Genomic DNA, 13,118 nt, shown 5'->3' with positions numbered 1-13,118 from the left:
GGCGCTGAATGCTTATAAAAGCAGGTGCACATCTGTCTAGTTGCTACATTTCTTTGACTGTCTTGTCAGCATTCTATGATCTATTTTGGTGGTAAGTAAGAAAGCTATAAAAATGAAAGCATGTGATTCCAAGTGTATTTCATCTATGGAATACAAGGATTTCTTTTAAATTAATTATAAAAAAGATTACATTATTAGATCTGTGTATATTTTATGGCACAAACCACAAAGGCTATCAATTTTTAGCATATATCGTAAGTATGTGTTCTTGAGAAACCTACTACCTAACATTTAATGTGTTTTAATAAGGTTAACCTATTGTCTACTAATTTTCTTGTCCTTAGTACAGTTGGGTTGGCTGACCCGATAATAAAAGAAATTATGATGGTTCAGGATTCCTGTTTCTGCTAGTAGGCCAGCCATAACAGATTTCATGAGGGTCAGTAGAAGCTGCAGCGACAGTGGAGTCTTGCTGGAGACTATATTTTGGGGGTGATTATTTCACAAGCAGATTATTACTTTAAGGGCTCATTCAGACGGCCGTATGTTATACGCAAAAATGCGGATCCGTTTTTTTGCGGATTAGATGCTGACCTATTCACTTCTATGGGGCCCTTTTCTATTCCAAGGTTCCGCAAAATAAATGAAACATGTCCTATACTTGTCCGTGAAAATCAGGACATGGCCCTATTGAAGTCTATGGGTCAGCAAAAATACTGAATGCTATCCGTTTTTTTGCGGATCCGCAAAAAAACGGATAGCATTCAGTATTTTTGCGGACAGCATACGGCCGTCTGAATGAGCCCTAAATGTGTTGAAAGCGTTGGTAAAAGAGCACATATATTGCAATAAAATTCATTTCTGCCCTGATACATAAGGCTTATCAAATACATATTTTACTCAACAAAGGTTATAATTATGTACAGAGAGTACTTATATCTAGATGCCCTACTTGTCATGGCAAGTTATAAAATGTACAGTTCTCGACCTTACCTAGAAGGTTTTCATGTTAGACCTAAAGCATTCATTCATCATAAAAGTCACATGTGTTGAAGCAGATTGAACAAGACGGATGGGCTGATACAGCAAGCAGAAATAATAGGAGATTTGGCATAACTGAAAAAACATTGCAAAATATAATTCAAATTTCTATTGTATTTATTACATGGGGGTGCCAGGTATCCAAACTTCATTTTCATGCACACTATTAGGGAATTTCGAGTTAATAGAGGGAGAAACTACATTCCGGATCCCTATATCTTGACCACAGTGGACACACAGTGGACACAAAGAGCATGTTTTGATCCTGGTCTGCATTGCCCAGAGAGCAATTAATTTTAATAGGCACTGTGTAATGCTTAGTTTCTCCTGGGGTGGCGCTATAGGCAAACTAAACACTTACTTCTGGGATTCCACACAGATTACAGCTGATTGCTGGGGGTTCTAACATGGGAATGCTTTGTACCAAGTTTGCTACAATATGTGACCCTTTTTAACTAATGGGTATTGTCAAATGTGTACAAACCATTTAAAGGGACACTGACAGGCCCAATTAGCATATTTAGGTATATATATGTCAGTGCAGGTCTTATAAAGTTTATTAAAATCATCTAAGTATCCCCCCTGTCCACCTTATAAATACTGAAATATAAAGTTTTATAACCTGCTTGTCCGGTCACCAATCTGCCCAAGGGGCGGCGTTTCATCTCAAAATGCGCCCAGCCAGCAGCTCCCAACTGCTGTTGTGAAGCCCCGCCCAGCTCATTAATATTCACTTCGCTGGGCGGCGGCTACAACTCTCCCGACTCAAGATCCTGCACACGGCCCATTCAATCCTCTGGGCACGTCCTCCGTCCAATCTTCAGCGCATGCGCCCGGCCGGGGTCACATCGCGCCTGCGTACAGAGCGCTGCAGCCCCTGCTTTATGCACATGCGCCGGGCACTTGAGTCGGGAGAGTTGTAGCCGCCACCCAGCGAAGTGAATATTGATGAGCTGGGCGGGGCTTCAGAACGGCAGTTGGGAGCAGCTGGCTGGGTGCATTTTGAGATGAAACGCCGCCCCTTGGGCAGATTAGTGACCGAACAAGCAGGTTATAAAACTTTATATTTCGGTATTTATAAAGTCTATTTTAATAGACTTTATAAGACCTGTACTGACATATATATACCTAAATATGCTAATTGGGCCTGTCAGTGTCCCTTTATGGAAGACAGGAGTAGGCAATAGTGATAAGCAGCATAGGCAATATTCAAATTTGCGATATTTTGCAAATGTTTGGCCAAATATTCACCATACATTTGCAAATTCAAGAATTTGTGATCTCGAGTAATTGTTTACTTGATTGCGAAAATCGGCAATGTAATGTATTTGTGATAAATTTGAGATTAGAATATTCAACACTATTCATAAATACGAATATATAGCACTACATTCTAAATTTTTACAAATTCTTGAAGTGGCGATATTCGCCATTAAAAATTTGTGATTCTAATATTCGCGTTCAACACTAGTAGGCAATCCAAATCACCCTGAGAAAAGCAACTGTGGGTGTGTGAACCACCATTGCTTAAATTTTCGGGAGGGAAGTGTTCCCTCCCTGCAATCTCTTGCTAGCTAGCGCAGGACACAGCTGCTATTACATGTAGTGATCTCGCTATGCTTTTGCTTGTGCCCATACTGTCTAGGAGTTTGCAGGGGGCAGATCGCTATTAGACAGCACTATCTGTCACTGGCAAATGCTTTTAAAGGGGTTCTCTGGGAATCAAGAAAATGAAAACACTTAAATATTACTTCATAATAAATATATTACCACATACCTTTCATTAATTATAATGGCTTATTTTGTCTAGGGAGCAATCACTAGGAGAAACAAAATGGCTGCCATCCTATTAGTACACACAAAACCTGTCCTAATCACACAGCAGGACAAGTTACTTCACAACACTGAGGTAAAGAGCTGCCTCCTCCACCTCTCTGCTCTACTTGTCAGGGATTGTGTTCCTGAATACAAATAAGATCTATAGCTGAATCCTGTAGGAATTCAGTTCATAAGCAGATGTGACTAATGAGCAGCAGCACTTGTATGCAGTCTCCATTACCACAGTCTGTCCTGTCCATCCTTTCTGTACTTCATGTCTCCTCATAAACTCCATTCCCACAAATATTCAGCTAAATATCATATTAAACTGTATTCAGGATCATAATCCCTGACAAGTAGGAGAGGAGGATGAGGCAGCTCCTTACCTCAGTGTTGTGAAGTAACTTGTCCTGCTGTGTGATTAGGACAGGTTTTTTTGTGTACTAATAGGACAACCGACATTTTGTTTCTCCTAATCATTGCTCCCTAGATAAAACAAGCCGTTATAACTAATGAAAGGTATTTGGGAATATATTTATAATAAAGTAATATTTATGTAAAATATCAATTTTTGCAGATGACACTAAACTGTGTAAAGTAATTAACACTGAAAAGGACACTATACAGCTACAGATGGATCTGGATAGATTAGAGGCTTGGGCAGAAAAGTGGCAGATGAGGTTTATCACTGACAAATGTAAGGTTATGCATATGGGAAGGAATAATGCAAATGATCCGTGCATACTAAATAATAAAACACTGGGTAACACTGACATGGAAAAAGGATCTAGGAATTTTAATAAACAGCAAACTAAGCAGTAAAAGCCAGTGTCAGGCAGCTGCTGCCAAGGCCAATAATATAATGGGTTGCATCAAAAGGGGCATAGATGCCCATGATGAGAACATAGTCCTACCACTTTACAAATCACTAGTCAGACCACACATGGAGTATTATGTACAGTTCTGGGCTCCTGTGAACAAGGCAGACATAGCAGAGCTGAAGAGGGTTCACAGGAGGGCAACTAAAGTAATAACGGGAATGGGGCACCTACAGTACCCTGAAAGATTATCACTTTAGAAAAAAGACAACTGAGGGTAGATCTAATTACGATGTATAAATACACTGCCTGTCCCCCAAAAAAAGTCACCACAAAAAAAAAAGCCTTTAGCTTTTTTTTAAAATTGATTATCTTTATTAGTTTATATATCAAAAAGCACTACAATTACAAATAGAAAGAAGGATACAATTCCCCCCCAGCCCCGATTCCCTAACCCCTCCCCTCCTACCTGTGGTGCGTCAAAAAAAAAAAAAAAAAGGAGAATAATATCACAACTAATCAGGTCCTCCAACCAGCCCATATCTTAATCCACTTCTCCTCAGCTTCCCTCTATACATGATTTTCTCATAATTTTTTACCTTATTAATTAAATTTATCCATGTATTTATATCTGGAGTATATCGAGCAAACCAGGTCCGACTGATCAGCACTCTGGCCAACATCAGTATCCTACTCAGGAGGATCTTTTGATAGTTATGATTATTTAGTTTGGAAAGATCATTAAGCACAAGTACTTGTAATTCAAAGGGGATTCGAATTTTTAGTTTATACATAATACAATTATTTATAGCATTCCAATAATTTATGAGTTCTGGACAAGTCCATATCATATGAAGAAAATCCGCTCCTGCAGTGTCGCATTTGGGGCAGTTGGACGTGTCTCTTAATCCACACTTATTCATCCATAAAGGAGTGATATATAATCTATGGCAAATATAGAATTGTACTAAGACATGGTTAAAGTTCTGGGATAGTGAGCCTAAGTTCCCAAAAATATTCTCCCACCCTTCTAATTGTAAATTTGGACAATCCGCCTCCCACGTTCTTTGTCCTGGTGACTGTGTATCACTAAACCGTGCCTTAAGTAATAACTTATATATATTTGAAATCTTTATTCTAGGCAATGTACCCCCTACCCAATCATTCAAAAAGGATAAATTATCTATATCCAACACCAGTTTATCGTCCAGACTGGATAGTACTGAGCGCAATTGAAAATACCTAAACCAGGAAAGGTTTTCTATATTATGTGTCATCTCTATAAATGGTTTAATATCTCTATCCTTAACTACCTGTGAAATATACAAAATTTTATTCTTCTGCCAAAATGTGTCGGCTGCAATATCATCTAGCCTTTGTAGATGCACATTATGCCAAAGAGGCGTAAATGTAAGTGAGCCCTTCACCTTCACCCATGTCTTAGTTGTGGCCCACGCTTTCAGGAGTAATTTTATAGTCTCTCTATAGCCTCGCTCATAGCTCTTCAATAGCCCGGATTCCAACAGGGTAAAAATATTATTATGGGCGTGACTAGATACCAACTTCCCCAGCAGTGCGCTGTTCTCTGATTCATAACACCTCAATAACTGGGCTGCAATAAAATACCCTTTGAAGTAAGGGAGATTTAGGCCCCCACACTCCACTGATTTATACAAATATTCCAACTTTATTCGAACTCGCTTTCTTCCCCATATTAAATCATTAATTATTCTTTTCATGAGTTTAAAATACTTATCGTGTATCCAAATAGGTGTATTCCTGAGCACATAGAGAAATTGTGGTAGTATCACCATTTTAACCAGTGAAACTCGGTCGGCTCTGGATAGGGGAAGTCTCAGCCAAATCCCTATTTTAGCTCTACTCCTTACCATTATGGGAATCAGGTTAAGTTGTACAAAATTTTCAACCCGAGGTGATATAGTCAAACCCAAGTATTGAAAGGTATCAACAATGTCCAACTGTGTCACAAGAACCTCTTTCTGTGGCAGGGGGTCTATTGGCATCAAACTGGTCTTAGCCCAATTTATAAGAAGACCGGACACCTCACCAAATGCTTTAACCATTTGAATAATCCTAGGAAGAGTAATTTCCGTATGGTCTATAAAAAAAAGAACATCATCCGCATATAAGGAGATACGGTCTTGTGATCCTAGCGTACCAAATCCTTTAACCTGATCATCCTGTCTAATGGCCATCGCAAGGGGTTCGATATAAATATCGAATAACAAGGGAGATAGTGGACAGCCCTGCCGCGTGCCTCTATATAAATCAATACTACTACTCAGGATTCCATTAAGACTCAGTTTCGCCCTTGGAGATCTATACAACAGCTTGAGAGTACCTATGAACTTTTCCCCAAAGCCCATCTTTGCCAGGACCTTCCAGAGGAAGCGCCACTCCACCCTGTCAAAGGCCTTGGAGGCATCCAATGACAGGATGGAGCGAGCGGTCCCCCCAGGGGCCTGAATGTTAGAAAAAAGTCGATGTAGATTATGATGTGTACCCTTGTTTTGAATAAAGCCACTCTGATCCGGATGGACAATAGAGGAAATAACCCTAGAAAGCCTTGTAGCCAGGACCCTCGCAAGAAGCTTTACATCTGCATTAAGCAGTGAGATTGGTCTATAGGATTCTAGGTCTAAGGGGTCCTTGCCTTTTTTTGGAATTAATGTTATTACAGCTTCCATCATTGAATCTGGCAGCTTCCCTTCCTCCATTGATTCAGAAAAGACTTCCAACAATCTAGGGAGAATATGGTCCCCATATTTCCTATAGAATTCATATGGGAGTCCATCTGAACCAGGAGTGGAGTTGGCTGAGCATAATTTAATAGCTCCCTCAAGCTCCTGAATTGAGACCTCTAGTTCAAGTGTTTTCTTTTGCGCCTCAGTAATAGTTGGAAAGACGATCCCATCAAGATAGAAATCTATCTTATCATCTGTAATCTTAGATTCGGCTTTATACAAATCAAGGAAATAGTCAACAAAGGCCTTCTCTACCAGACCCTGTCTAGTGACCGTCCTGCCATCAGTCAGTCGAACCTTATCTATATATTTTTTGGGATGTTGGTTTGAGATTACTCTGGACAGAAACCTACCAGGTCGACCTGCCTCCGTGAAGTATTTTTGCCCTTTAAAAAAGAGGCTCTGTTGGGCCTTGTCCAATAAAAAATTAGAGTATATTTGTGTTGCTCTTTGCATATTTTCCCTATTCTCCTCCGTCCTATTCATATAAAAGGATTCTGTCGCCAGTGATACACGTTCTTCTAGATTTTTCTGTTTTTTCCCGTACTCCTTTCTGAGGTTCGCGATGTTACTAACCATCAATCCCCTCATATACGCCTTGAAAGTGTCCCACACCACTTGAATTTTTGCTGAGCCATAGTTATTATCCCAAAATCGACCAATTTCATTTTGGATTATTTCATGTGTCTTTATAACTGATAGCCAATAAGGATTTAGTCTAAAGGGAGGTTTTTGTATGTATCTTTCCTGAGATAAGCAGAGTTCAAGTAGTAACGGAGAGTGATCCGATATTGACCTCGTTTCATATTTCATTCGCTTTACCAATTTCACATGTTTACTACTTATCAGTGCAAGATCTATTCTATCGATTTACCTGCTTTACTAAAACATGAAAAAGCCCTTTTCCCCTGTCCTAGATATTCCCAAACATCTTCAAAACCAGCCTCCAGACAAAACCGTGCCAGGGGAGACCCCTGAACCAGACTATCACTCCTAACACTCGTAGAGACCCTATCACGTAGAGGATCAATGACACAGTTGAAATCACCAATAATCAGTGTTGGACACTCTGGCCATTTATCCATAAATAGTACCAAAGAATTAAGAACCGAAAAGGAAAATGGCGGTGGAATATAGACAAAGGCCAAAATACATATCTTCCCCCTTAACCTACAATATAGAAAAATAAATCTCCCCTGTTGGTCGACAGAGGATGCCTCGCAAACGAAATCAATAAGTCTATGTATCAAAACAGTAACACCTCTTGAGTAGTTGGAGAAAGTTGAATGATACGTGTGCGCAGCCCATCCCCTGTCGACCACCCTAGAGGTCTCTTCAGTGAGATGGGTCTCTAACAAGCATACTATTGCTGGTAAGTGGACCTGAGTCAAGTCAAAAACCGCTTGTCTTTTGCCTCTATCCCCCAAACCGCGTATATTCCAGGCAACAATTCTAGTCAACATTATTAACAGCGGTTAAGTAGGAAAAAGAGAAGAAGAAAAAAAAAAAATGAAAAATATATATATATTTTTTGACGCACCACAGCCCAACCCCAATCCCCACCCCCCAGCCCCCCATACAGATAATCCACCACATTGTGGTAGATTTCTCTCCTATGACCATCCCTCCCACACTCCCCCCCCGCTCAGCCACCCCTATTAGGAAGCGAAGAGAAAGAAATTTAGGGGTGTAGGCCCCTAATAACCATTATTGTTCCCACCACATCCTAAAACAATTAAATCATAGATTATTTCGTTCAAGCCAGTCCGCGGCTTCTTCCGAGGTGTCAAAAAATAAGATTTTGTCATTGAAAATAATCCGCAATTTTGCTGGGAACATAAGAGAATATTTAATATCCCTTTCTCTTAGCCTCTTTTTGACAGTCATAAATAAGCGTCTCTTTTCTTGTATGTCTTTTGAGAAGTCTGGAAAAAAAGCCAATCTATTACCATTATATACAACTGGTGAACATTCCCTCGCCCTTCTCAAAAGGATATCTTTGTCCCCTGTGGCCAATAGCTTGACGAGAAATGTCCGAGGTTGTCTCCCTGGAATTGGCTTACCCCCAGGGACCCGATGAGCTCTTTCTATCATAAAAAAAGCGGAAAAAGAATCTTTCCCAAAATTCTCAAAGATTAGCTTCTGTATGAATTGGGTTGGGTTCTTCTCTTCCGCACCCTCTGGAATCCCTATTATTCTCACATTATATCTTCGTGACCTATCCTCCAGGTCCACCACCTTTTTCTTCAGAAGATTACACTCTAATTTAAGTGCGGAGACTTCAGTGTTTATTTTTTTGGATTCATTCTGTATCAGGGCAACGGAGCTCTCGAGGTTATTAACTCTATCTCGCATTTTGGACACATCGTCTTTTATTAGTCCCACATCGACTTGGATAAACCCAAGTTGGGTTGTAACAGCCTGTATTAAATCCCCATTTTGTTTTAGCTTTGATTACGGCATGCATTCGCTGTGGCATTGTTTTGATAAGCTTCTGCAATGTCACAATAATTATTTCCATCCAGTGTTGCATTAATTTTTCACCAAGATCTTGCATTAATTATGGTAGAGTCTGACGCTGCGCAAAGCCTTCTCCAGCACATCCTAAAGATTCTCAATGGGGTTAAGGTCTGGAATCTGTGGTGACCAATCCATGTGTTAAAATGATGTCTCGTGCTCCCTGAACCACCCTTTTACAATTTGAGCCCGATGAATCCTGGCATTCTAATCTTGGAATATGCCCATGCCATCAGGGAAGGAAAAATCCATTGATGGAATAACCTGGTCATTCAGTATGTTCAGGTAGTCAGCTGACCTGATTCTTGGAGCACATACTGTTGCTGAAACTAGACCTGACCAACTGCAGCAACCCCAGATCATAGCACTGCCCCCACAGGCTTGTACAGTAGACACTAGGCATGATTGGTGCATCTCTTCATCTGCCTCTCTTCTTACCCTGATGCGCCCATCTCTCTGGAACAGGGTAAATCTGGACTCATCAGACCACATAACGTTCTTCCATTGCTGCAGAGTCTAATCTTTATGCTCCCTAGAAAATTGAAGCCTTTTTTTCTGGTTTGTCTCACTGATTAGTGGTTTTCTTACGGCTACACAGCTGTTCAGTCTCAATCACTGGAGTTCCCTTCACATTGTGCGTGTGGAAATGCTCTTACTTTCACTATTAAACATAGCTCTGAGTTATATTGTTGTTTTTATTCGATTTGATTTCACCAAACGTTTAAGTGATAGCCGATCACTATCATTCAGGAATTTTTCCTGCCACATTTCTTCCTCCAATACAATGGGTCCCCACTATCCTTCCAGTTTTTAATAATGCGTTGGACAGTTCTTAACCCAATTTTAGTAGTTTCTGCAATCTCCTTTGATGTTTTCTCTGCTTGATGCATGCCAATGATTTGACCCTTCTCAAACTGACTAACATCTTTTCCATGACCACAAGATGTGTCTTTCAACATAGTTGGTTAAGAAATGAGAAGCAACTCATTGCACTAGTTGGGGTTAAATAACTTGTTGCCAGATGAAAGATAATCACCCATGCAGTATTTATCCAATAGGAGGCTCATAACTATTTGCTTAGTTAAATCCAGATGGCGACTTTCTTTTTTGGACAGGCAGTATAAATCAGGGGTCAGTACAGAGATCTCTCCTATGATCTATTTATTCCCAGGACTGTGACGAGGGGACATCCTCTGCGTCTGGAGGAAAGAAGGTTTGTACACAAACATAGAAGAGGATTCTTTACGGTAAGAGCAGTGAGACTATGGACCTCTCTGCCTGAGGAGGTGGTGATGGTGAGTACAATAAAAAAATTCAAGAGGGGCTTGGATGAATTTCTGGAGTGTAATAATATTACAGCCTATGGCCTCATGCACACGACCGTTGTGTGCATCCGTGGCCGTTGTGCCGTTTTCTGTTTTTTTTTCGCGGACCCATTGACTTTCAATGGGTCCGTGGAAAAATCGGAAAATGCACCGTTTTGCAGCCGAGGCCGTGATCCGTGTATCCTGTCCGTCAAAAAAATACGACCTGTCCTATTTTTTTGACGGACAACGGTTCACGGACCCATTCAAGTCAATGGGTCCGTGAAAGAACACGGATGCACACAAGATTGGCATCCGTGTCCGTGATCCGTGGCCGTAGGTTGCTTTCATACAGACGGATCCGAAGATCCGTCTGCATAAAAGCTTTTTCTGAAAACTCATATCCGACAGTATATTCTAACACAGAAGCGTTCCCATGGTGATGGGGACGCTTCTAGTTAGAATACACTACAAACTTTGTACAAGACTGCCCCCTGCTGCCTGGCAGCACCCGATCTCTTACAGGGGGATATGATAGCACAATTAACCCCTTCAGGTGCGGCACCTAAAGGGGTTAATTGTACTATCATATTCCCCTGTAAGAGATCAGGGCTGCCAGGCAGCAGGGGGCAGACCCCCCCCCTCCCCAGTTTGAATATCGTTGGTGGCACAGTGTGCGCCCCCCATCGGGCCCCCCCTTCCTCCCTCTAATGTTAGAAATCGTTGGTGGCACAGTGTGCGCCCACCATCGCCCCCCTTCCCTCCCTCTATTGTAATAAATCGTTGGTGGCACAGTGTGCACCCACCATCGGCCCCCCTCCCTCTATAGCAGTAACAACATTGGTGGCAGTGTGCGGCCTCCCATTCCCCCCCCCCCCATCATTGGTGGCAGCGGAGTTCCGATCGGAGTCCCAGTTTAATCGCTGGGGCTCCGATCGGTAACCATGGCAACCAGGAAGCTACTGCAGCCCTGGTTGCCATGGTTACTTAGCAATAGTACAACAGTAGACGATTCATACTTACCTGCTTGCTGCTGCGATGTCTGTGAACGGCCGGGAGCTCCTCCTACTGGTAAGTGACAGTTCCTTAGCAATGCGCCGCACAGACCTTTCACTTACCAGTAGGTGGAGCTCCCGGCCGGACACAGACATCGCAGCAGCAAGCAGGTAATTATGAGTCTTCTACTATTGTACTATTGCTAAGTAACCATGGCAACCAGGACTGCAGTAGCGTCCTGGTTGCCATGGTTACCGATCGGAGCCCCAGCGATTAAACTGGGACTCCGATCGGAACTCCGCTGCCACCAATGATGGGGGGGGGGGAAATGGGAGGCCGCACACTGCCACCAATGTTGTTACTGCTATAGAGGGGGGGGGGGGCGATGGTGGGCGCACACTGTGCCACCAACGATTTATTACAATAGAGGGAGGGAGGGGGGGCGATGGTGGGCGCACACTGTGCCACCAACGATTTCTAACATTAGAGGGAGGAAGGGGGTCCGATGGGGGGCGCACACTGTGCCACCAACGATATTCAATCTGGGGAGGGGGGGGTCTGCCCCCTGCTGCCTGGCAGCCCTGATCTCTTACAGGGGAATATGATAGTACAATTAACCCCTTTAGGTGCCGCACCGGAAGGGGTTAATTGTGCTATCATATCCCCCTGTAAGAGATCGGGTGCTGCCAGGCAGCAGGGGGCAGTCTTGTACAAAGTTTGTAGTGTATTCTAACTATAAGCGTCCCCATCACCATGGGAACGCCTCTGTGTTAGAATATACTGTCGGATCTGAGTTTCACGAAGTAGCTCATATCCGACAGTATATTCTAACATAGAGGCGTTCCCATGGTGATGGGGACGCTTCAAGTTAAAATATACCATCGGATTGGAGAAAACTCCAATCCGATGGTATAAAAGAACTCCAGGCTTTACATTGAAAGTCAATGGGAATGGATCCGTTTGAAATGGCACCATATTGTGTCAACATCAAACGGATCCGTCCCCATTGACTTGCATTGTAATTCAGGACGGATCAGTTTGGCTCCGCACGGCCAGGCGGACACCAAAACGACTTTTTTTTCATGTCCGTGGATCCTCCAAAAATCAAGGAAGACCCACGGACGAAAAAAAGGTCACGGATCACGGACCCACGGACCCCGTTTTTGCGGACCGTGAAAAAAAACTGTCGTGTGCATGAGGCCTATAGCTACCAGAGAGGGGTTGTTGATCCAGGGAGTTATTATGATTGCCTTATTGGAGTCGGGAAATTCCCCCCCCTTAAGTGGGGAAAATTGGCTTGTACCTCACAGGGGTTTTTCGCCTTCCTCTGGATAAACTTGCAGGATAACAGGCCGTACTGGATGGACAGATGTCTTTTTTCAGCCTTATATACTATGTTACTATGTTACTATGTGTTTTCTTTTTCTTAATTCCCAGAGAACCCCTTTAAGCATGCTTAAAAATCTGAATTGCCTGACAAAAGAGCGCTTGCTCGTTCATCGGGTAACCGGCAGCTGTATTACAATGCAAGATGATTGCTAATGAACTTTCATGCGAACACTAGCGATTATCGGCTGAAAAATCGGTCAGTGTAATACAACCGCAAATAAGTAAAAAAATAAAATAAAAGGTTCTGACAAACACTAAGACCGAGTGAAGGGATAGTTTCTAATAAATAAAGAATGATGTCCTGTAAAAGATCAGAAAACCATGTAGGACGTTCCGGGGCTCCATTAAAACACTGTGAGAGTGACTGTCTCGACATTGGGAAGACTTGGAATAATAATGAATTTTTCTCAGGGTCTATTCACTAAGGTAAAAAACAAAAAGCTTATGGCTAAACAGTGTGGAAGACACCA

Source organism: Bufo gargarizans, chromosome 3 (assembly GCF_014858855.1).
Source record: "Bufo gargarizans isolate SCDJY-AF-19 chromosome 3, ASM1485885v1, whole genome shotgun sequence".
NCBI lineage: Eukaryota > Metazoa > Chordata > Amphibia > Anura > Bufonidae > Bufo > Bufo gargarizans.
The sequence above is the reverse complement of the archived record's forward strand: the minus strand, read 5'-3'. Positions refer to the sequence as shown.